A 25,685-nucleotide genomic window follows, 5' to 3' on the forward strand; every position below is an offset into this window, starting at 1 on the left:
AGAATGTCACCAACAATAAATCAACAACAATGTATGTCATAAAGGAGTACACAATTATACAATCATTATCTAGTAATTACAATCTTTCATCAAAATATTCTTTTAAGTTGTAATATGCCTTTTTAATGAGAAGTGTCCTTACTTCACTATCAAACTTTCTACCTTGGAGGGCTTTTATAGATTTCGGCAAGTGATTGTAGACTTTAATTGCCATATAATACGGACTATTTTGAAATAGCGTTAGTCGTGCCGCGGGCACTACGAGGTCATTTGCGCGTCGCGAATCACAACGGCGTGACGTGTCTCCTATACGCTGGAAAAATTTGCTGTGCTTTCTAACTAATCGACATAACTCATGTATGTATATGCAAGTAGCTGTAAGAACTTTGTGCTTGACAAATACCATCCTGCATGAATCTCTCGGTGCTGTGTGTGTTATAACCCGGAGGCACCTCTTTTGTAAAACAAATACCGCAATTATTTAAATTAAAAAAAAAATAAAAATTAAAAATTAATTATTAATTAAATTAATTATTATTAAAAAAATTATTAATTAATTATTAGCAAAAAACAGATTAGAGACACTATTGAAAATTTCGGCACGGTATAATAATGTTCAAGTAGCACAATGATCACAGCCGACGCTCAATATCCAGCACCATGGGTTCGTATCCCGCTTCAAATTATCATCATAAAACTCTAATTTGTTTTATTTTATTAGGTATATAAAACAGGACAATATCGAAACATGCAGTAATAAAGGTAGAGATATCAATAAAAAACTTATTTTTTCCATAAAAATATTCAGAAATAATTATTATGTAAAAAAAACATAACCCTCCTTCTGGAGCAGTCAAGTAAATAAATATCAAATGAACTGTTCGTAAAAAATACAAAATCTAGTTTTAGTTTTTCGTACTCGTATCCTTAGATTAATAAGGTTTTATTAATCTAAGCTCGTATCGTAGTTTATTCAAAAATATGCCTACATTTTAATCGACTTGCACAAACAGGTTTAAGATTTAGGATTATCTGTGATTTAGGTTTAGGTTTTTTGTTGCATTCGTTTGCGCGTCACTCGCGAAAATAATAGCACCTACCTATTTATTTACGAGTAATAATACCGTGCTAGCACAAAATATACCTAGGTAGCAAAATATTATTTACTTATTTAATTATTATTTTACTGATGTTTTATTCCTTCTCTCTCTCTATTTATCGTCGCCGAATACGTAGAATTTCGTCCAATTACACCATGCTACCGATCCTTATCACTCGCGCGTAATTGTATTGCTGTCGCGCTCGCTCACTCACTGTGGACGGCCCGTCCCCGTCGTATTACTTTGCTCTGTGGGGCTCGGCGGCGCGCGACCGGACTATAGCATCATTTTCGATTCACTTACACGTGCTGCGTGAATGGCTGGCATGCATACCTATTAAGTATATTGACGTTACTGGGATCGGGAGTAGCCCCAATGGATGGGTACCTGCCTACCAAGCTTGTTTTCATTTAGCGCGCGACACTGGTCTTTTTAAATAAGTAGGTAGATAAGATTAATAATTCATAAATTAATCGTGTGCGTTACATCAGCGACATGGTGACGCTGGTCGGGATGTGCTTATGTGGAGGGGTTGGTGCTTTATATCCTGTAAATGTGTCGAGAGTCTACCATTTGTACCCGGTAAGGTTGCGGAGTACTTAATTGGTGAAAATGGGATTCCGCTGCGATGATGCTTGAAAACGTTACTGCAGCAGCGACATGATTATTGCCTATTAGCCTTGGCCAGATTTAAGGTGTTTCAATAGGTGGCTTGTATTTGGGGTTACCTACGCCATATCGAATGACAAATGATCGAAAATCAAAATATCGAACACGTTTCATCGAACGATCAAAATATATATCGAATGCTCAAAATATCGAACGTTCAGAATATCGAACCATCAAAATATCGAACGATCAAAATATCGAACGATCAAAATATCGAAAGTCGATATAGACGTTTTTATTAAATTTCATCACGCATCATTTCTGAACTTTCCTTTTTGGGACAGGCTAGGCTTATAATAGGTCCCCACGGACATTATTCTCAAAATTTATAAACTTGAAGAAATGATGCATGATGAAATTTAATAAAAACGTCTATATCGACTTTCGATATTTTGATCGTTCGATATTTTGATGGTTCGATATTCTGAACGTTCGATATTTTGAGCATTCGATATTTTGATCGTTCGATATTTTGATCGGTCGATGAAACGTATTCGATATTTTGATTTTCGATCATTTGTCATTCGATATGGCGTAGGTTGTATTGCCTTTCCATGGTCAAGCAGCGACGTTTGAGCCCCCCGTGGTAACGTTTTGGGGATTTCCATTTCTTCGAACGACTTTATTTATTTATTTACTTATTTAAGGCTCACAAAACAAGTTACAGTCATATTTAGGCACAGATAATAATCCATAGATTAATCTAAACCGCAACTCTTAACTCTTAACATGATGTCGAATATTATCCCTTTCTATTGAAGACGCTAAATAACCTTATTAACTGAAGTATAAGTTGGTCCTTAATTTCACACTAAAACTTTTCTTCGTAAGTACCTACCTTAACGTTAAACATGGTAAGGCTTACGATTTGGCTTTTTATAATATGTCTTCACTATTGACAAATTAACATTGGAAACTTTTTTGGCTTATGAATAAACTAAAGTTTTCCTGTACCTATATGTAATATAAAAGCTGTATGTTTCTTTCATTAAATAAATAATAAATATATTTAAAGAGATTGGCTTGGTTGGTTGGTTGGGCACAAATGTCGCTGCTAGACCATGGAAAGGCTCAAATATAAGCTACTTATTGAAAAAAATTAATCTGGCTAAGGCTAATGGCACAGAATAAGTAATAGTACAGGTACAGAAGGATTACTCCGCAAGACGATTTAAATAAATGCGAGTCTTGCTACGACGCGATACAGTGGAATTCAGCTCGCACAGCACTACGTACCTACAATTTTATTCACCTACAAGTTTTATCTCTTTCTATCGCGTGCCTCTGAACTCTTCTTACGCTGTTAGGGTTGCTGTCTAGTGAAAAATTAATTAATCTACTTATATGTAATGAGGTACGTATGTAGGTAAGTACGCATTCATTATGGAAAACCTTGGGAGAGGCCTTTGTCCAGCAGTGGACGTCATTTGGCTGTAACGAACGAACGCATTCTGAGCAGTAGGTAGTCATGGTAGGTTAGGTTCCTATACTACTATCCTAAGAATTTTATTGATTACCTACATGGCCAACATACCTTTCAGCATCTTTGGGAAGCGAAAAAAAAATATAAATCCGGTGTAGATTTCTTTTCGAATTTAAACACCCGAACGCCGCACAATATTTCTTTCTCTTTATGTCCATTTTTAAATAATACTTCGATCATAGAATTAGGTACATACTACAACGCACGCCAGCGACCTGACGGGCGCGCGCTGACACTCGACTGATATAATACCCGCCGGCGGGGCGCTTCGCTGTAGGTAATTATCGGATGTACCGCGCGGAGTGAGCCAGGCCTGCTAATGGGTAAAAATAATGTGGCTGCAGTAACGTTTTCAAGCATTACTGCAACGGACTCTTATTTTCTTCAATTACTCCGAAATCTTATTGGGCAAAAATGCTAGATTCTCGGCACATTTACAGGATTTAAGGCTCTACCTTTTCCATGACATAAGCACATCTTGATCAGCGTCACCATATCGTCGCTTGCCTCTCTAACTGACGTAACTGACATTTTGCAAAATTTTCAGGCGATTAGATAGATCGATTCGTCTTGCGAAATTAATTAAGATGGTGTAGATAACTCAGTTTCGAAAAAAATTTCAGATATGTCACCTAGAGAGGCAAGCGACGATATCTCTGAGTTAACGCACACGAATGAATCTGCATTTTGATTTTAAATAAGTGAAATACAACTTGATGCAGACTGACATGTATTTGGGAGAGAACTTGCTTAAGGATAATTACCTACTGTCTACCGTAACATTCGCTGCCTGCCGCTCGCGCACCCTGCTTCTACTTTCAATGACGCCAATCCAATGGGCCGCGCGGTCGCGTCTCGGCATGGCCAGCTACAGCTAGTAGGTATGGAGCGTGCGAGTGAGACAGCAAAGCTCTCACTTTGTTTATGTTGTGGCCGAATTTAATAATTAACAATGGAATTAAACAGGGGATTAACAATGGGTTCACTTTAATAGGTACTAGGTAAAGATTTTTTTTATTTGCTATACATCTTAAAATAAATTAAATGAGTAAAAAAAACATTAACTGCACCTCTGCACCGCACCTACCTACTAACAGCTCTCTGCGTGGCTGAAACGTTGACTGGCGGATAATGCTCTTAACATTATGAACAAAAGGTGGACCTTAAACATTATTATGGGCAATACAGTTTATAACCGACTACACCAGAAAAAGGGTTATGTTTTTCCAGTGTATGTAGGTCTTTAGATTAAGATTCGTCTTAATTATTATTGTGAGTGACACTGGGTAGGTTATCATAATTGGAAGGAAAACAATCGAACCTTTTATAGCCACGATAGCCGAACGGTGAAGGGGTCGGAGTGGCCGACTCGAGATCCGGGGAACGCGGGTTCGAATCCCACCGCCGCTCGACTATTGTGGTGAGCCCACTTGTAACACAAGCTCATTTAGTTTAACACGAGGGGCTAATGGGACTATTAGTAATATTTGGAATACAAATTGCTAATAATCTTAAAAAAAATCAATATTGTCGATTTTAGGCGCCACAATGCACAATGTTAGACAAATTATAGCCGAACTTTTGTAATGCTAATTTGTGTTTCTTTCATTTTTATTTGAATGTAGATTTTTTTTTTTGCATTTTACAAGAAATATGACAATTAATAAAACAATAATTTGTTGCAAAACCAAACCTATTTTAGTATTTTTATAAGTGACGAAATAAAACAGCAGCGATGAGCGCCATCTATTACATCATTTGTAACTAAATGCTACTTCTACAGCGCTGCAAAAACGATTGTTTAAGACTTCAGTTTTTACTAATGATAAAATTTTATTATATGAAGAAATATTGTTTAATTGAATCATTCACTGTGTTTAAATGAACAAATTAATGTGTAAAACATTTTTTCATTATTGTTTACTGAGCATTAGTGACTTTTTACAAACGTCTTCAGAAATTCGATACTTATGTCGCCATCTAGTGAGATTGATTGGGAATGATTCAAGATTTATAGGCATCGGGTTCCCGTGGTAATAGTTTGCAAACAAATACACGAGAAGGAAGTAGTTGAGTGGTTGACACTATTATCCAATAATTACTAAAACCTCTAAAACAATTCGATATTCCTAATAATTGAGTTGGCTTTCAATTTGTCAACGTTAAACGAACTATTGAAATACAAATAAATACCTTACTTACCTCCCGGAATCAACTGTTAGTTTCAAAAACGAAAATTTAGTTTTTAATGTTGAGTGTAAGCAACCTTCTACTTAACAAATGTCATAATACCCCTTTTTTGTTGTTCACTAATTTTCGCACAAACAAAATAATTTTACGAACGCGTGAGCAGCGTCACTCAAGCGAACGCAGTCGCGCCTCGCATTCGTCCAAGACAGTCTTGATAACGCGTACGTGAGCGGTGTCTATGTGTGCGTGGCTCGAGCGCGCTTAGTATGGAGTTTACCTTCTGTTATATTATGTGTCACAGCGGCGTTTTCACTCCGGGTTTGAGCCATCCAGGAATCTTATTTCGCACCCTTAGAATGAAAGTGACTTAACTCAAAATTCCTGTTACTCTCGATTTCACCATAAACTGACCTTATAAAGCATGCTCTATATCCCTGTATAGATAAAGTGACCTATCTCTTAGTAAAGGCAGAGCAACGCATACTTCGGTCTCTTTCACTAGTCCCGCTTTTCATATATGCATATTGTGTGAAAGAGGCAGAACTAGTTTTACGTCGGCGGTGCTTGCGAATGTACGTGTAAAACATTGGCGGATCTCGAATTGTATCTGTTTATTACAAAAATACTGTAAAGGTAAGTTCATGATTTTTTTGTCATAAAGTGACCTTTTAATAAATAGGTCTGTATTGAAACTAAATATGTTAGAGTATTCAGTGTTCATTTATGGATTCGGTCTGTTTAGTTAAAAATATAAATGAAGGATACACGACACTTTTACGAATAGGACTATTTATGACTGAACTAACCTAATTTAGTTTTGATATTTTTGATATTGCGCCTGTGTAGAAGAAAAAATAAAAAGGGCCGATTAACATATTTTTTGAATATGTCGCTTTAATATAAAATTTGTTTAAGATATGTATAAATTTATGTACTTAAGAGTTTAATAAGTTGTGTTGTTTCAGACTTTACTTCACAAGTTTACTAGTAAACTAAGAGCTAGTGAACGCCAGACCTACGTCATTTTATAAAAGCTGAAAGTTTATCAGCGTATGCTCCCGATATAGGTTATAATGTTGGTGAATTATGAAGTTTGGGTCATCGTGGCTTTGGGAGCTTTAGAGCTACCCTAAAAAACTGTCTGGCAAGGAGTTGGAACTGTCAAAACTGTGTGAGTGTTGGGGAAAATATTTCTAATTATTGCCAAAATATTAAACAAAAAAAAAAACAGATTTTATAGTATATCCTATATTGGGAGCATACGCTGACAAACTTTCAGCTTTTATAAAATGACGTAGGTCTGGCGTTCACTAGCTCTTACTCTATAGTCAAAATAACATCAAGACGAGTTAGTTCAAGATATGTTTAGTTTGATGGTAATAACACCTCCAAACATGCAAACTGATAATGAAAACAAAGACAGGGAGCTTTTTTTCCCTCGGGGATGACGGAGTCAAACAGCTTCTGAAGAGCCTTTAGTGCGGGCGCTCCACCTGCTTTCAGAAGCTCAGCCGTGATTCCATCATCACCCTGTACCTTGTTGTTTTTCAGGTGTTTGAGAGCCATTCTAATCTCGCACAGACTGACGTCCGAGATATCTTATAGTGTCGGGTCAATCTAGCTCTTGGGTCTTCGGCTAGATTTGTGATCAGGTGTGCGTACACTCGTGATAATTTTCCGTAGAACCTCAACCTCTTCCAATATCTCAGGCCCTGACGAGATGACTCTGCCATCCTCGGTCTTCAGCTTGAGTCAGTTGGCTTTGGCCAACAGACAGATCTCTTGCTATAGAGCCCTTGTTACGCTCAGTCGCCTCTTTAATTGGGTCTGTATCAAATTGGCGTAGGTCGCGAGTTGAGTATACTTGCAGAACCAAGTTTCTTCTCTCTTCCATAAGTTGGTGAGGTCAGAGATCTTTTTGGTTCCTTTTGAACGACGGGTTTTAATGAACTTAGACCCAGTCGTTTGGACAATTCCTACGAACCTGTCATTGCATTCGTCCACATTTCCGTAGTCTCCTAGGCATTTGAAAAGATTTTGCAATTCGAGATAAAAGCTTTCGGGGTTTTGGAGCTGGATGAGCGCTAGGCAGAGCGAAGACTTCATCACCTTCATTGGATTCGCGGAAGATATCGTAGTCATGCTCGATGGCTTCTCGATGTATGAAGAGCTTCTCAACAAATGGTTCTTAAAATGAACATGGACAGGACAAAAATCATGTCAAATATCCGTGTTGTAACCCACACCTCTGAAAGTTAGAGACTACACTCGAAGTTGTTGACAATTAAGTGTACCTGGGACAATCCAGTTAGGTAGGTCCAACTTCGAGAAAGAGGTCAACCGTCGAATTCATCTCGGCTGTGCTGCGTTCGGGAAGCTTCGCAATATTCTCACGTCCAAAATGCCGCAGTGTCTCAAAACAAAAGTCTTTGACCAGTGTGTGTTGCCAGTGACAACTTAAGGATCTGAGACGTGGTCGCTTTCTATGGGCCTCATAAGAAGGCCCGAGGGCGATGGAGCGTGTTATTCTCGGAGTCTCCCTGCGCGATCGAATCAAAAATGAGAAGATCCGCAGTAGAACCAAAGTGACATAGCACGCAGAATCGCTAAAATCATGTGGCAGTGGGCGGGGTACATAGCTCACAGAGTTGATGGGCCGCTGGGGCAAAAAAGTTCTCGAGTGGCGACCACGAGTTGGAAGACGTAGTGGCAGGCCCTCCACTAGGTGGATCGACGATCTGGTGAAGGTCGCGGGAGGTGCCTATGCGGGCGGCGCAGGACCGGTCGTTTTGGAAATCTTTGGAGTAGGCCTTTGTCCAGCAATAAGTAAACGTCATTCGGCTGAAACGAACGACTAAGAAGCAAACTATACCCTTGGGCTATACTTCGGTTAGTTTTTTTCATACAAAAAGGCTACCTTATAGCACCCAATATCTGAATGTGTAATTCAAATTATCCGAATTATCCAACACTGTCTTATTGCTCACCTACCTACACCAAGAAATCTTTCACCCAAAAAGTAGTTGGTAGTGTACATCGTATTGTAGTTAGTACCTAGATAATTTTTTTTTTAGATTTGGTTAGGTACCTGACAGGTTAGAGCACTTGCCCCACCCTGCCCCACCGTGGCTACGCCCATGTTCACTACCTTATATTCACATAACATTAAGTAAGTAATGACTTATGTCAACAGATTCATTTGCAATATGCGTCATAAACAGACTTAATTAATAAAAAATTTCATCAGTTTCAAAAGTATTTTGTAATAAAGTGACCTAATTTAGAAGTACTTTATATTTTATGTCAAAATATATACTAAATAAAGTATAATTACAAAAAATACTCTGCCAATGTTAACTCAAAAGGTTAATCAATAAATCTACTTAAAATCAATCAAATGCGACGGAACACGAAAGAGATATAGTAAAATGTATTCAAGACTACACTTTTTTGAAGACTTTCTTGTTCATTTACCACAAATTGCATTTTTTGGATTCGGTCACTTTCATTCTAAGGGTGCGATTTATCCGATAGGAAGTTATTCCTTGGCACTTTGCCGTATTCCTTAAGTTTATGTACATGTGCAACATCTTCACATCACAGCATTTTGTCACAGTCACAGCACAAATACATTTCACATTATTTCCAGAAAGAAAGAAAAGTGTTGTAACTTTAATAACACGTCTAAAGCTGGCAAGCAACTAAATCGCTGATATTGTATGGATCATACCTACCTAAGTAGTGTAGTGTTCTATAATTTGTATAAATTACCTCAATGGTTATCACCATTCAATCACCAAGGGTACAATATCAAAGGTACAAAGGCGTATAAAAGGCAGGGTTGTAATAGTCATTTTGCATAGCCAGGGATAAAGCCGATATTATACAATGTGTCCGGTCATGTAGTGATCAAACTTTAAGGGCGTAATCTATGGGCAATTTTATCGATGAAAATACTTCAAATTTGGGGCTAGACCCATTTCTCGAAAAATTACTAGGATTTAAGTTTTTAATTTTTAGTTTTCACCTCTTCCTTCAAAAACAAGTGATAGCGTGGGTAGCTTAACATTAATAAGCAAAAATTTTATATCATGCGATAGCCAATAAAATTATCTATTAATAGAAGTAGAAAACAGATACAAGTTTCATACATTTTAAGGGAGTAAGAATAGATTTAACTAGAAAAAAACATGACTTTTTTCACTTCTTTTTCAGTTATTCTCCAACACAAGAAAAACCAGGTCGTTAAGGTATGTTTCATTTGCATTGTATTATTAGTATTTGAGCTATTCTACAAAACGAATGTAAACTTATTAGCAGGCCTCCGTCACTCGCCTATGCCGGCCGAGATAATTACCTACAGCGCGCGACAACTTCAAGTTGCAAATCAGTCCGGGCCGCCACGCGCCTGTTTGCACACGTGTATCTATACACGCTCGGTCGATCATAGTCGCAATCAAGGTTTATTGTTCCAACAGCACTGTTATTCTTCTTTAATGAAAAATTGTAATATTTAGGAATAATAATTAACTGTAGTGATTTAAATAATAAAAAAAAAACCGGCCAAGTGCGAGTCGGACTCGCGCACCGAGGGTTCCGTACAAACCTGCAAGGTTTACAAAGTTCGTTCATTACGACAATCGAGTCATAACTATGGTATTTTTATTGCAAAATGAAATTCATAACATTACAATGGGGAAAGTAACTACTTAAAAGGAGAATGCCCAAAAGTGGTATCGCTCGAAATCTAATTGTACATTGAGGGTACCACACCGTAAATTCCTTTCTTCATTTGTAATGATTTGCGAAAGTAGTAAGAAATTGTAAAACCTCCGGAATAAAATCCGATTTTAATAAAAAGTATTGTAACAATGAGCTGCAATCAGCAACACCTATCACCGAGCAACGACACTACGTAGTTCGCACGGTTGTCAATAGATGGCGCTGTTCGTAGTTAGCTCGCGGTATCATTTGATTTTTTCCTGTCCTTAAGTAGTCAGGGCTAACCACAAATCCCTTTCCCCTTGCAAAATGGTATAAATAACATTGGTATGCACGCAAGATTATTTTGTGTTTATATCTGATCCTTATCAAATAACGCTAGCTTTGGCGTAGCTAGGGTTTTTTTTTAGGCAGGGTAACTATCTACAAATATAAAACAAGTATTCTAAGGTAAAACCTGTAGCTATGCCAATGGACACCATTCATTTCACTTAAACCAAAATTACGTCAAAGTCCGGAGTTTTATAAAAAAAAAATATGTGGTATGATTATTTTTTATTTATTTATTTTTCCTATATTTGCATTATAGGTAGGTACCTACCTCAGCGTTTTGAATTTTTGCGTTGATTTAGAATTTCTCACAGTTTAGAGGCAATTAGATTTAAGAAGTGTTTGATATGAATTTCAACTTTAATATCTCTACGCGTTCATGTGAAAAAGGGTAGGTAGTAAGTTTATAATTATTAAAAAAATATTTTATGTCATGTAAGCAAAAATAATATTTTAAATTTTATATAACTTCAAATTTATCATTTTCGCAATTTTTCCTTTATCTGTACTATATAACGTTGCTTCGTGCCGAATTTCAAGATTCTGAGTTCACAGGAAGTACCTTGTAGGTTTTGATTCCCTAGCGTGTGACGGAAATTCGTCTAAGGTGTCGGTATAAACTGCTGTATCTTTTGATCGCGTTAACTTAGAAGTTTGATTTTTTTACTTCTTAAAGGGACAATAGATCTAGGTATTTGGTATAAATTTCAATTTGATACCTTTATTCGTTCGTGAGAAATAAGGTAGTAAGTTTAATTTTATTAAAATATTTTTATTATATTATACACCACTACATTTTTATCACCGGAAAAAAAAAATCTGGGTAATGAGTTATTGATACTGATCCTATTTATGCAAAAAAAAAAGTTAAATAAAGCTACTCAAAATTTCATCCCAAAATTGGTAATATTTGGACACACGCGTCGCTAGCACTATTTACGCTCAACGCAAGGCCGCCCGCCGTTACTATGGAGAGAGATGCGACGTTGCCGGCCCGACACTTCCTAAAGGCGGCGGTGTACGTTTGTTGTGCGGCCATTATCACCCGCGAGCCACGAGCGAGAGGGCGGCGCGGGGCCGCGGCCCGCGCCGCCCTCTCGCTCTTCCGGCCGCCGGCCGCGGTCGGTCAGTTGCGCGCGCGCGAGCTCTTTATCGGTCGTGAAGTGTCTTGTTAACATTGTATCAATCAAGTCAATAGTGTCGTGCAATTATTACGTTGTCTTACCAATTCACCTCACGTGAATACGTGTTAATTAAAAAAAAACTCATTAAAACTCATTTATTTCTGTAAATAGGCTTAAAAAAAGCACTTTTACACGTCCCAGTATTAACCCTACCACTGCTTCAGGACAATAAATGGGCCAGTGCTGAGAAGAAGCAGCGCAAGAAACTCAGTCACTATTGTCAGCCTCTTTTTCAAAGATGCTTTTTCAAAAATGATACGTGCATTATTATTCTTGGCCGGAGAAATTGTGTAGTGCAGTTTTGCGACTGTACCGGGACAGCCACACTTCAGCACGATGCAGGGTGCTTATCAAAGCATTGAATTTTGCCGGTCCTAAGGCCGATCCTAAGCCCGGGTAAGTATGAATGGAAAGTTGAATTATTTTTATTATTTTACCTAAGCGCCTACTAAAACCACCATCTAAAACTGTTCGCACCACTCAGCTGTTATGGCGGATCTTAAATTCACGAACTACGAACGACGCGCGATCTCAATTGGAGTTACACAGTAGGTATTATTATTAACTAGTGTTAAAAACTCACAGAAATACAACGTGACGTATTACGTAATTACTAAATTACTGTTTTCGTCCTTTGCCCTGCGTTCAATTACAATTCTAATTACCTACTTGAAATGTTGCAATAAAAATAGCCTAAGATAGGTAGCTAAGTAATACATTATTATTATTCTGTGATGATAACACTGAAAGCCGCTGTTTTGGCAGATCTTTGAATTACATATTTCTTTTAAAGTCGTAGTAGCCTCGTAACGACACATTGGTGTGTATTCGTAACGTATTCACAGTAGGTAGGTATTTCATTGTATTATTAACTTACAATTAGTGTTAACAGTCAGAATACCACGTAAAGAAGTACGTAAGTGTAATGAAACACTTATTAGAACTCAAAATTACTTGAAATGTTGCATTATAATGGTCTAAATTAGTAATAATAACACTGGAAGCGTGGTCAAGGCGTGAGCGAGACAGACAGATCAATGTGCGAGCGCGTACGACTACTCTACTGAATGAACGAGCAGCGGAGTGGCCCAGCTGTGACGCGTAAAATAGGGACTAAAGAAAATTTAATAAAAAAATTAACTTTATAAAAATTTAATTTTTTTTTTTACTTTATAATTTTCACACATTTCTACATAACCTGTTAAAAATTTTCCGGTGATAAAAAAGTAGTAGTGTATAACTAAAAAAATGTAATTTTCGCAATTTTTCCTATATTTGCATTATATGACAATGCTTTATGCCAAATTTCAAGATTCTGAGTTTACGGGAAGTATCCTGTAGGTTTTGATTCCTTTGCGAGTGTCGAAAATTTGTTGAAAATATCGACATAATCGGCTGTATCTTTTGATTGGCTTGGCTTAGAAGTTTGATATTTTCACAGCTTAAAGGGACAATAGACCTGAGTATTTCATGTGAATTTCAGCTTGATACGTTCACGCGTTCTTGAGATAAAGGGTCTTGACAGACGGACGGACGGACAACAAAGTGATCCTATAAAAGGGTTCCGTTTTTTCCTTTTGAGGTACGGAACCCTAAAAACTACACTTTTTAAATAATAAATTATTTTGAAATACTTATGACAAAAAACTATAGCAAAAAAATTATTTTAGCTAATAAAAACATTAACTTTACTTCATTACTTCACCGTGTCTATTTTCCGACACTACACCTTTTAAAACTGTTTGTTTAATTTCGAATTATCGCAACACTGAAGTTTATTAATAGGTACTTTAGAGATGGTACGATTATACAAACTCCACTAGATTAAAGTTTTCTAATCGTAAATACAATAAATGCTTCTTAAAATTAAGTTTTTATTTATTTTACTTTGCTCATACAACCCTGACGCTTGAGCGGTGACGTAGATCAATTCTTAACACAAAAAAATGCGCTCTTGTGAGGTAGTAGTAAGGTGCGATTTCGAATGCACCATGTGCGTTTTGCTTTATTATTATTACCGTTAAAATGTCGGCATCTGATCCTACACAAAGGAGTGCAATTTCTGTTGCTACTATTATGTATTCTGTGTTATTAGTCTACGTCTATTAGTTTCGACGTAATTGTTGAACAAAGATACCCCTTCCCAGCGGTTTCCATAGCGCACGCGACTTGCGAAAATGCACTGCATGAAAGAATCACACAACCTATTCCGATTACTATGGAAACCGCTGGGAAGGGGTATCTTTGTTCAACAATTACGTCGGAACTAATAGACGTAGACTAATAAATTTACATTCGTTTTGTAAAATAGCTCAAATACTAATAATACAATGCAAATAAAACATACCTTAACGACCTGGATTTTCTTGTGTTGGAGAATAGGTAACTGAAAAAGAAGTGAAAAAAGTCATGTTTTTTTCTAATTAAATCCATTCTTACTCCCTTAAAATGTATAAAACTTGTATCTGTTTTCTACTTCTGCTAATAGATAATTTTATTGGCTATCGCATGATAGAAAATTTTTGCTTATTAGTATTAAGCTACCCACGCTATCACTTGTTTTTGAAGGAAGAGGTGAAAACTTAAAAATCAAAACTTAAATCCATGTAATTTTGCGAGAAATGGGTCAAGCCCTAAATTTGAAGTATTTTCATCGATAAAATTGTCCATAGATTACGCCCTTAAAGTTTGATCACTACAAGCCCGGACACACTGTATATTAGCTATCATGTGGAACGATTATAAACAAGCGATTTCCATCACAATAACTATTATCGAAAAATGGCAGTTGTTCCTTGGCACTGATGTTCGTTTTGTATATTGAAAAATACAACTGATAACCACTTAGTAGCAGGGGTGCGATAATCACTAGCATGCACAAAATGATTAATTATCGACCGGTGCTAATAAATAATCAACGTTGTAAATCAAAATTGCTAGTCGTGGAAGGACGTGATATATGTGGGAATAAAAAAGGGGTGGAAATTAATTGTTAGCGATTGGAAAGGAAATCGTTAACTTAGACAATATTTTACAGTTATTTTGACTAATAACTACACTGCTGAATCAACTTTGATGAAAATGAATGTTTTGAGATAGGTACATAGGGGAAGCCCGGGCAAGAAGCATAATGTGGGTAAGAAGAATAATCGATTTTACTAAAAACCTACAACACATGGCGCTACTGGACGTTTGCGGGTCTGTAAAACAGCAACACAGCCACGCCATGATAGTTCCACCAAAACAATACATGCGTGAACTTTTTGTCAATTCGAAATCAAATGTTTTTGGGTATTTTCTTACGATTTTTGGCAAGGTAGGTATGTGTGTTGATTTCTTTGATTACGTATTAAGTGTTGACTTATAGACTCTGTTTAGTTGATTGCATGTTAAATTAAGTTTAATTTGTGTGTGTTGCTTTTTTTCACCGGTAGAAATTTAACGGGTGGGTATACAACTTTTAAATATTGGTGCTTTGGGCAAAACGGATATGGGCAAAACGGATAGGTAAAGACAGCCATAACTGAATAGCAGGCCCTAACAAAACCACACATCTGAAAACAAGAACTTCCAAACAAGACTTGTCAAGAGGAAAAATGACCAAAAATAAAAATCAGATGGAGAAAACAAAATATTTATGTTGTGTGCTCAGAAGAATACACTGAACCACCTACCGAGGATTGGATAGAGTGCAATCAATGCAAGAAGTGGGCACACGAGGATTGTACCTTATATTCAGTACTAGCGGCCGCTCGCGACTTCGTACGCGTGGATCCCGTTTTACCCCCTTCATCTATCTTACGCGGTTTAGATTTTTTCATACAAATGTTTTTTCCCGCTAACTCCCGTTCCCGTGGGAATTTTGAAATATCCTGTTGTAACTAAGCTTTACGTTTACTAAGGTACCTGCATGCCAAATTTCAAGCGTCTAACTTAAGCGGTTTAGATTTTTCATACAAAAGGATTTTCCCGCTAATTCCCGTTCCCGTGGGAATTCCTAAGTATACTATAACCTGCCCAGGAGTATGAAGAATAATTGTACCAAGTTTCGTTAAAATCCGTCAAGTAGTTTTTGTTTCTATAAGGAACATACAGACAGACAGACAGACAGACAGACAGACAGATGGACAGACAGACAGACAGACAAAAATTTTACTGATTGCATTTTTGGCATCAGTATCGATCACTAATCACTAGAGTTGCCGCGAATAGTGGTTATAGCGAATAGTCGAATACCGATTAATCGCCATTCACTTTGGCGAATAGTCGAATAACTCGACATTACTATTCGACATAAAAATATTAAAATTATTTGTAATTTCTTCTAAGGTTGTGAGAAAAGAAAACAATAAAGTTAAAGAAATCTGTTTCATGTTATACCTACATATATGTAGTAAAGGATGATGGGCAACAATGTATGGAAAGTGGTACCCGCTCCAATAGCCATAACCAATATATATTTCAAAAGGCCTTTAGATGTAGGAAGATGTCTGCTATGGGGCCAGTTCTAATTCACGTTTTGAAAGTAGTAATTCCACTAAGTATTATAAATGAAAATATAACACATCATCCATGTATACGAGTATGTATTATGACTACAATCTATTAATGTAACTAAAAAAAACATTGAAAAGGAAAGGAATATACCTACGATGAACTACCCAAGCTATTAGCCCTTTATTCGCTTTCATCATCATCATCATGATCATTTTAGCCATAGAACGTCCAGTTGAACATAGGCCTCCCCCAATGATTTCCATAATGGCCGGTTGGTGGCGGCCTGCATCCAGCGCCTTCCCGCTACCTTTATGAGGTCGTCGGTCCATCTTGTGGGTGGACTTGTGGGTTTATTTGCTTTAACAACCCATTATAAAACCCGAAAAATAAAACCTTTATTAATAAAAATTACACCCTAGTTGAACTCTGGCTTAAATTGTTATTTGGTGTGGAAAAGTCATTTTAATCCAAGGTTCATCCTAGGTATAACTTTTTTTTGATAAGGGGGTAGTAGTTCTTCAAATAAAAACATTTATTTCACAATCATCCCTGTCAATAATTAAAGAGATGGAAGGATGCTGGAGCAGTAAACCCTTCATGCCTCGCATAACCTAAGTAGGTACCATACGATGGACACGTATTGATACTTCGGTTACACAAAAAGTATGTATATCTTCGAACACAACCAGATCTGAGGCTGGTGGCCATAGTAATTGTTGTTCGTCTTGGTAAGACCTTTCAAATGACACTACAAACATAACCATTGGAGCCGGGTACCATTTTGCAAAAAAGTATGTTTATCTTCGAACACAACCAGATCTGAGGCTGGTGGCCATAGTAAAAATTGTTCGTCTTGGTAAGACCTTTCAAATGACACTAGAAGCATATCTATTGGAGCCGGGTACCATTTTGCCCATTGTCCTTTTAGGCTTGTTTTGAAGAATCATCTATAGAGCAACCTACTGAAGAGCACCCCAAGAATGCTGAAGAAATCGCCCACTACATCGCATTAGCAAAGGCTGACAGAAAAATAAACCCATGTGAATGGTGGACTTTGAGTACCAATAAGAATAGATTTCCTATATTAAGTAAGCTTGCTAAATGATACTTAATCACACCAGCAAGCTCTGTTTATTCAGAAAGACTATTTTCCGAGGCAGGTTTAATTTACGAGGAAAAACGAATACGACTTGCTCCCGAACGTGCAGAAAAAAATGATTTTTTGCACCACAATCTGCCTCTGTTGGATTTTAAATATTAATTAAAAAGCCTAACTAATTTAATTTCATGAATATGATAGGCACAGGTACATATTATAAATAATAATTGATATTGTGTATTGTTTTGTTAGGGAAAATAATAAAAATATGATTATTTTTAACTCATTAGTTTTTTTGGTCACTAAAAGTTTATTTTAGACGACTATTCGCCGAATGCCGAATAATACTAGCTATTATTCGGTATTCGACGAATATCAATAAAATTTCGAGTAATGCCGAATACCGAATAATAGCGAGTATTCGCGGCAACTGTACTAATCACCCCCTGATAGTTATTTTGAAAATATATTTCATGTACAGAATTGACCTCTCTACAGATTTATTATAAAATAGAAGAAGATTATTGTGATGATTGCAATGATTAAAGCAGTTATTACTGTACATATCCGTCTTGCCCAGGGGGGTCGGGCAAAATGGATAATTGGAACTTTTTTTTTAATGACATTTTTATTGTAGAATTTGTTTAAGTTTCTAAGTTTATTCTTTACAATTCTAAAGATGATTACCTAAGATACAAATTATTAATTAATAGACTGTTGTTGATTGAATATTTATGTGGTTTTTTTGCCACTTTTCTTAAGGTATTCGTGCTGCCCGGGCTTCCCCTACCTCTTCGCTCAGCAACCACTGAAAACTAGCGTTGTAGTGCTACGCACTGCGGCATTATGCTGAGTGAAAGCCCTTTTGGCATTATTACCAAATTAATTTATACGCTGTCCAAATTTGTAATTTGTTGTTTTAATGTGCCAAATAAATGTACCTATATTATTTCTTCTTAATTTTTTACATTATAGGTAAGAATAAAGAAGTCAATATAATTGAGAAATGTGATCAAGCTTGTCAGCAAATTAAATTAAGTCAAATCTAATCAAATATTTTATTAGCAGAACCAATGTCACGATAATACAGGTATCCAGTATCTGAGTCAGTTTCAATAATAATGTTCTACCGCGGATGGTACCGTTAGACATATTAATAATATACAGACAAACTATACAGACATTCGTACACTTAGCCTAATAAAACAAAAATATACGGGTAAAGAAACTTTATTCTCATAAGAATTACTTCACTTACATGAGAACTTAGAAATAAAGACAATATATTAAAATAAACGTTTTTAACGCGAGCGTGCTAAACTAAGTTAGTGTGGGTGGGTATTTTGGTATCATTAACCCTTTCGGACCCGCGCTTAAACTAGAAAGACATTTGTAATTTTGAAAATGAATTTTAGGTAATTTGGGGCCGCAGATTACGAATCTGCTATAATTTTCCAGATTTTCCGCCGCCATCTTGGAAAATTCATATACCAACAATTGTATCAAACTGGGCCCTTCACTTCCCACGTACAATTGTGAGGGTCAAAATTGTAAGGGTTTTGGAAATTTTATCAATGGCATGTATTCCGAAAAACGTATTTTTAACCCGTAAGGAATAATGAGGTTTCAATTTTATACCAGTATTTGCCATTTAATATTGATTTGTGGGCAAAACCATCTGTTCCATGAGCTCAACAGTAAATATAGCGCTCGAAATATTCCTATGGAATTTTAATATCTCCTGGATCATGAACAGCATCTCCTGGAAGATGTTGACGATTGAAGGGCTTCGTCTGCTATGCCGCTTGCATACTCAGAGGTATGTATCGTCATGAATGTCTGAGCCTTCATCAGAAGAAGAGGAGTAGTTCATCTGAAGTAGCCGAAACTAGCTTTTGTCGTTGTCATCACTCTCATCCCCAGATGCATTGAGTATCTCTGCGATAGTAGCGTCGTTTAAAATCGGAAACATGGTGCGGAAACCATGGAAAATTAATAATTATGAGAAACTTAAAATACGCATAAGGTATTGTAGGGCCCACGTCGATACAATTGTGTCAGTAAAGTTCGTTAAGCCGTTACGCCAAAGTCTTTGCTTACAAGTAGTCACTGTTATCACAAAAAGATGCTATTTTTATCTATTTGTCTAATTAATAACTTGTATATTACTACAATTACAAAATAAAACCATAGTAGGTACTTTCTTTCGCCAAGTCGGGGAGCGCAATCAGTCATGAACTGTACATGTTGTAACCTGCTCACCAACTGCGCTTCGGACAAAATTTGCACGGGAGGTGAAAGAACGCATGCCGCACAATCGTACGATACTCAGCCCATCCACTTCCGATGTAAAACTAATGAGATAATCTCGATTTTGTAACCCGCACAATTGTATTGGAGCGGTCCGAAAGGGTTAAACAAGACGACACACGGCACTGTCAATACGAGCGATCGAGCTACAGTGAAGCGAAACAAAAGGAACGGGTTTTGGCCGTTACACGGATAAGCGCAGCTAGAAGCGTCTCGCAAGTTATAATGATAAATCATTGTGATTTGTTTGCGTCTGGATGATTAAGTAAATAGGCTTTAAGTTTTCTTTTGAATGCGTCCGTACTCTTTACGTCTTTAATATTATTTGGTAATTTGTTATACATTTGGGCACTTTCAAAAGTAATGTTCTTTTTTCCAAAGTTAGTTCGTGGCGAGCGCAGTATTATTTTGTTTGGGTTCCTTAAACGTTTTAGCTGGGGATATTCATTATTAGTTTGGAATGTAATATTTGTTTGTATTTCCTGTGACATAATGTTCCTAATAAGAATACATGAGTAGTATTTATACGTTTTGTCTATGTCCATTAATTTTGTATCCATATATAGTTTTGCTGTTGCCGTCAGGTAGTCATATTGGAATAGTGTTTTTATTAATTTATTTTGTGATGTTTGTATAAGTTTATGGTTAGATTTGGCCGCAGACCCCCAAATTTCAATCAAATAGTCAATGTGAGGCTTCGCCATTGTCGTATCGTATACTATGTGGTAAACATCGAACTATGGCGCGAAGGGCACCGGTCAAGGATAATAATTTGGCCCTTATTTTTCGAATGTGAGGCTCCCATGTCAGATGATTATCTAAAATTAGTCCTAAATATTTTTCAGTATTTGTTTTGCTTATTATTATATTATTGATCATTAATGGTTGAAAGTTTGGGATTTTTTTGTTTTTAGCGGTAAATATTACAAAGTGGGTTTTTGCTACCATAAGGGTTAAAAGATTGCACTGAAACCAGACACTAAGTGCTTGTTCACGTAGGCACGCGCGGGCGCGGGCGCGGGCGCGGGCGCGGGTAACGTCGCGAGCTCGTGTTCATATTGACGACCAGGCGTTCGCGCGATTGTGACGTATTGTCAGAGGTCGAATTATGGACGACGATCTTTTATTTTTAACCGAAAATTCATACCTAAAGTGGGAGATGCTAAAAATTAGAATTGGTGTGCACGAGATTAATAAAGAAAGAGAACGGTATGGTGAATTTCATACTTTATATCGTAATTTTAGAGAACATCCTTCAAGGTTTTTTGGATATACCAGGATGAGTGTCAACTGTTTTGATTACATACTGGATTCAATAAGGAGTGATATTTCAAAAGTAGACACAAATTTTCATAAAAGTATAAAGCCCGAAGAAAGACTATTTGTAACTATAAGGTGAGTTTAAAAAAAAGATTTTCTTAGTAAATAATTTATAATTTTCAATCAAAATCAAATTCAAACAAGGTTCCTCTTTATTATTTAATTTAATTAATATTATCGTTATCAACTAAACAACATTTCTGTTCATATGATGACTGTGTTTACTTTGCCAAATAGGAGTTCTAGCCTGAATAGCACTAATAAACTCTTCTGTATTGAACGACATGATAAAAACGTGCTATCGTTTCTAGCGACAAGATCAAACTGGTTGAACTTACCTGACGTCGTGAGTGAAACGCGCGCGCCGCCGCTAGTTTGACATGAACACACACAAACATCTTCACGCGTTGAAATTACCGCGAGCGCTCCGCGCGCGCCAATCGCTAGCTTGCCCGCTAGTTAGACCGCACGTGCGTTTCGTACGTGAACACTTGGAATCACTACATATGTTTGATATTTCGTCACCGCGCCCGCGCCCGCGCCCGCGAGTCAACGTGTGCAAGCACTAAGAAGATCAAGGTCATTCTGTGCATCTTGAACGATTGAGTCCATTTTATGGCCAAAATAAAACAGACTGGTATCATCGGTGTAAAGTGATAGGTCGCCTTTAAGGTCAAGATTGCTGATATTATTAATATACAGGGTGTTTCTTGTAAGGTGTCAAGCCGAAGGCAGGTGATAGGTGAGAACTAGACCTATCGATTTCACCCCCATGTATGTTCTACGATTTTTCATAGTTTAGAAGTTATCGTTAATTTTGTGATTTTTTCAAATTGTATGACCCAGTAGGCTTAAAATTTTTTTATCTTTTTTTTTGGGTCGACTTTTCTCAGATTTCTTTTTTTTGACAGATTCCCTATTAATTGCAGATTTTTGAAAAAAATAATCAACTTCCTATCTTTGATGCAAAATACAAAATTTTTGCTAGAAACATAAAAAATATGCTTTTAGCGGAACATTCTAAAATTTTCAACTTAAAAGTTTAAAAAAAAGAAGAAATTCCATAGGTCCAAAGTAATTTTAAAAACTGCGCAGTTTTCTGAACTTTCATAATAACACAAAAAAACATGTACTTAATAGGCCATTATTTTCTGTAATCGCTCCACTAAAGTGGTAAGTCGGAGATTCCGTTACATGTTTTGACTTTCTTAGGACTAACTAATGTTTGCAATTCTCTATCTTTACGTTACGTAGAACACATTTAAAGATAATAACTGAACAGAACATTTTTTTATCCACAACGAGGAATCTCTTGCCCTTCATCTGACCTGATGGAAACTGATGGATGATCAGCGAGCTTCACTCGGAATCCTAAACCACAGAGGAATTGGCTGTCCTAAATAGGTGGCCTTACCACTAGACCACAGTGGAGGTTGCTACTTTACGATTAAATTCGATATACTTACATATTAGAGTGTGAGAGAAAGGGAAAGAGTTTGTGTGTGTTTGTGTGTGTGTGTGTGTGTGTGTGTGTGTGTGTGTGTGTGTGTGTGTGTGTGTGTGTGTGTGTGTGTGTGTGTGTGTGTGTGTGTGTGTGTGTGTGTGTGTGTGTGTGTGTGTGTGTGTGTGTGTGTGTGTGTGTGTGTGTGTGTGTGTGTGTGTGTGTATGTATGTGTGTGTGTGTGTGTGAGAGAGAGAGAGAGAGAGAGAGCAAAAATGGGTGTAATGATTTAATTTAAAGTAAATGTTCAAAATGTCCGCCGTTGACCTGAATGCACATTCGACAACGTCAATATATTTATAACCACGATAGCCGAACGGTGAAGGGGTCGGTGTGGCCGACTCGAGATACGAGGAACGCGGGTTCGAATCCCACCGCCGCTCGACTATTGTGGTGAGCCCACTCGTAACACAAGCTTATTTAGCTTACCACGAGGGGCTAATGGGACTATTAGTAATTTGGGCAATACAAATTGGTAATAATCTTTTAAAAAAAAAAAAAAAAAAAAAACCTTCTTCATTTTAATTTGGTTTTGTGCTTCAGTCAGCTTTGTCCGCAGTTCATCAATATTATTTTCATATTCCCTATGGTATTTTTTTGATTTTTTTTTGATACCAGATGAAGGGCAAGAGCTTCCTCGTTGTGGATAAAAAATGTTCTTTTCAGATATTGTCTCTAAATGTGTTCTAAATAACGTAAACTTAAGGGATTGCAAACATTACTTAGTCCTAAGAAAGTCAAAAACATGTAACGGAATCTCCAACTTGCCACTTGAGTGGAGCGATTACAGAAAATAATGGCCTATTAAGTACATGTTTTTTTGTGTTATTATGAAAGTTCAGAAAACTGCGCAGTTTTTTAAATTATTTTGGACCTATGGAATTTCTTTTTTTTTTTAAACTTTTAAGTTGAAAATTTTAAAATGTTCCGCTAAAAGCATATTTTTTATGTTTCTAGCAAAAATTTTGTATCTTGCATCAAAGATAGGAAGTTGATTATTTTTTTCAAAAATCTGCAATTAATAGGGAATCTGTCAAAAAAAAGAAATCTGAGAAAAGTCGACCCAAAAAAAAGATAAAAAAATTTAAAGCCTACTGGGTCATACAATTTGAAAAAATCACAAAATTAACGATAACTTCTAAACTATGAAAAATCGTAGAACATACATGGGGGTGAAATCGATAGGTCTAGTCCTCACCTATCACCTGCCTTCGGCTTGACACCTTACAAGAAACACCCTGTATATGAGAAATAACAAAGGCCCCAATATTGAACCCTGCGGAACTCCGTAGGTTATCTGGGTAGTAGAACTTTGAAAATCCGCTATCTTTACAACTTGTGAGCGCTCTGTGAGGTATGATTTGAAAATGTTATAGGCACTACCGGTAATACCAATGTCTGTTAGTTTGTCTAAAATAATTTTGTGGCTAACTGTGTCAAACGCTTTTTTAAATCTATAAAAATACCAAGGCAAAGGTTTTTTTCATCAATGCTATTTTTAACTTTTGTGATTAGGTCAACAGTTGCAGAAAGGGTGTTTGACTTGGGTCTAAAACCATATTGTTTGGGGTAAAGGAATTAAATTGTGTCTAAGTATGTATGAAGGCGTGTATAAATAATCTTTTCAAAAATTTTTGATAACACTGGAAGTACTGATATTGGTCGGTAATTACTGGGATCTGACCGAGAGCCTGATTTAAAGATAGGCGTTACCTTAGCTATTTTTAAATTGTTAGGGAATGTACCTTCTTCAAGACAATGATTTATACAGTCAGTGAGTTCATGGGCAATTTGGTGTTTCACACATTTTATTGATTTTGTATTTATATTGTCTATGCCTGAGCTGGTGTTGGAGTCTTAACTATCAATTCCTTCTAAATTAAGAATAATGAAACCCTGGATGACAACAGGATTACATCGTTGTATCTTGAATCGTAATGCTTTACAAAAAAAACTTAAGTCTGACCCATACAACGAGGTGTTAAAAATCACTTTTAAACGTTATCGAAATTATTGCAACAACCTTATTAGACAACAAAAACGAAAATACGATAGAGAACAGTTACTAAAAGCTCACAAAGATCCTAAAAAAATTTGGAATGCTATCAATTGTATAACACAGCGGAAGCCAAAGAAAATTGACAGTACTGGTCTTTTAGACCTAGGCTTGACTTCTGAAGACTCCGTTAATAGGGTAAATCATTATTTTGCTTCCGTGGGTAAATCATTAGCTGAAAAAATTAATGTGACGGGCTCCAAAACTTTTGAACGCCTTAAGCAACAAAACTTGCCAATATCATCTTTTGCGCTTCATGACACGGATCTTGAGGAAGTTCATACTACCTTAATGAATTTGAAATCTAGCAGTGCGCCTGGATGGGATCACATACCAACTCTTTTCCTTAAGGCCGCTCACGCTCAAATCGTTCCTATTTTGGCTCACTTAATAAATCTATGTTTTGAACAGGGCATATTTCCATTCTCTCTTAAAAAGGCCCTTATAACTGCTGTATACAAAAGTGGCGATAAAACCGATGTATCCAACTTTAGGCCAATCTCTGTTTTACCTTCCATTTCCAAAATTCTTGAAAAAATTTTAAACTCCAGACTCGTAAGCTATCTAAATAAATTTGAATTAATATCAGCACAACAGTTCGGTTTTCGCCAAGGCATTTCTACAGAAGATGCTATCATGTCACTAGCTTCTTCCGTGACAGAAGCAGTGGACAGTGGTAACAAATGTCTAGTAGTCTTCTTAGACCTGAAAAAGGCCTTCGACACAGTCTCTGTGCCTATTCTTCTAGAAAAACTACAGAGCATTGGTGTTCGAGGCCTCCCGCTGCGGTTATTTAAGGACTACTTGTCGGAGCGAAAACAGAGAGTTAAAATAGGAAATCATATTAGCGACGATGAAAATATAACCTATGGGGTACCTCAGGGCAGTGTCCTGGGCCCGACATTGTTTCTTGTCTACATTAACCAACTCAGTAATATGACTTTGACCAATGGACGTGTTTTTACGTACGCAGATGACACTGCTCTTCTTTTTACTGGGAAAACTTGGGAATGTACTCGAAATTCTGCTGAGAATGGCTTGACAGTGGTATCACATTGGCTCGAGGATAACCTCTTAACGTTAAATACTGCAAAAACGCACTATATCTGTTTCTCCATTTATGATCGTTCTCAACCTGCTGCCGATTTCAAAATAAAAATTCATAATTGCAAAAACTTTTCGGATTCTGACTGCTCTTGCGTTGACCTGGAGAAAGTTGAGCAT

The 25,685-nt window shown here is 36.8% G+C and overlaps 1 long non-coding RNA gene across 1 annotated transcript in view; it reads right to left on the reverse strand.

The window, feature by feature from the left end:
- Window positions 1-12,814: 12,814 nt before the first annotated feature.
- The window catches only part of LOC135086290 (uncharacterized), a 53,893-nt gene continuing 41,022 nt past the window's right edge, over window positions 12,815-25,685 (reverse strand). Inside the window, exon 2 of the long non-coding RNA XR_010260384.1 lies at window positions 12,815-12,918. This is a non-coding gene — a long non-coding RNA (uncharacterized LOC135086290). The remainder of the gene's footprint in view (window positions 12,919-25,685) is intronic.

This window comes from Ostrinia nubilalis, chromosome W (assembly GCF_963855985.1).
Source record: "Ostrinia nubilalis chromosome W, ilOstNubi1.1, whole genome shotgun sequence".
NCBI lineage: Eukaryota > Metazoa > Arthropoda > Insecta > Lepidoptera > Crambidae > Ostrinia > Ostrinia nubilalis.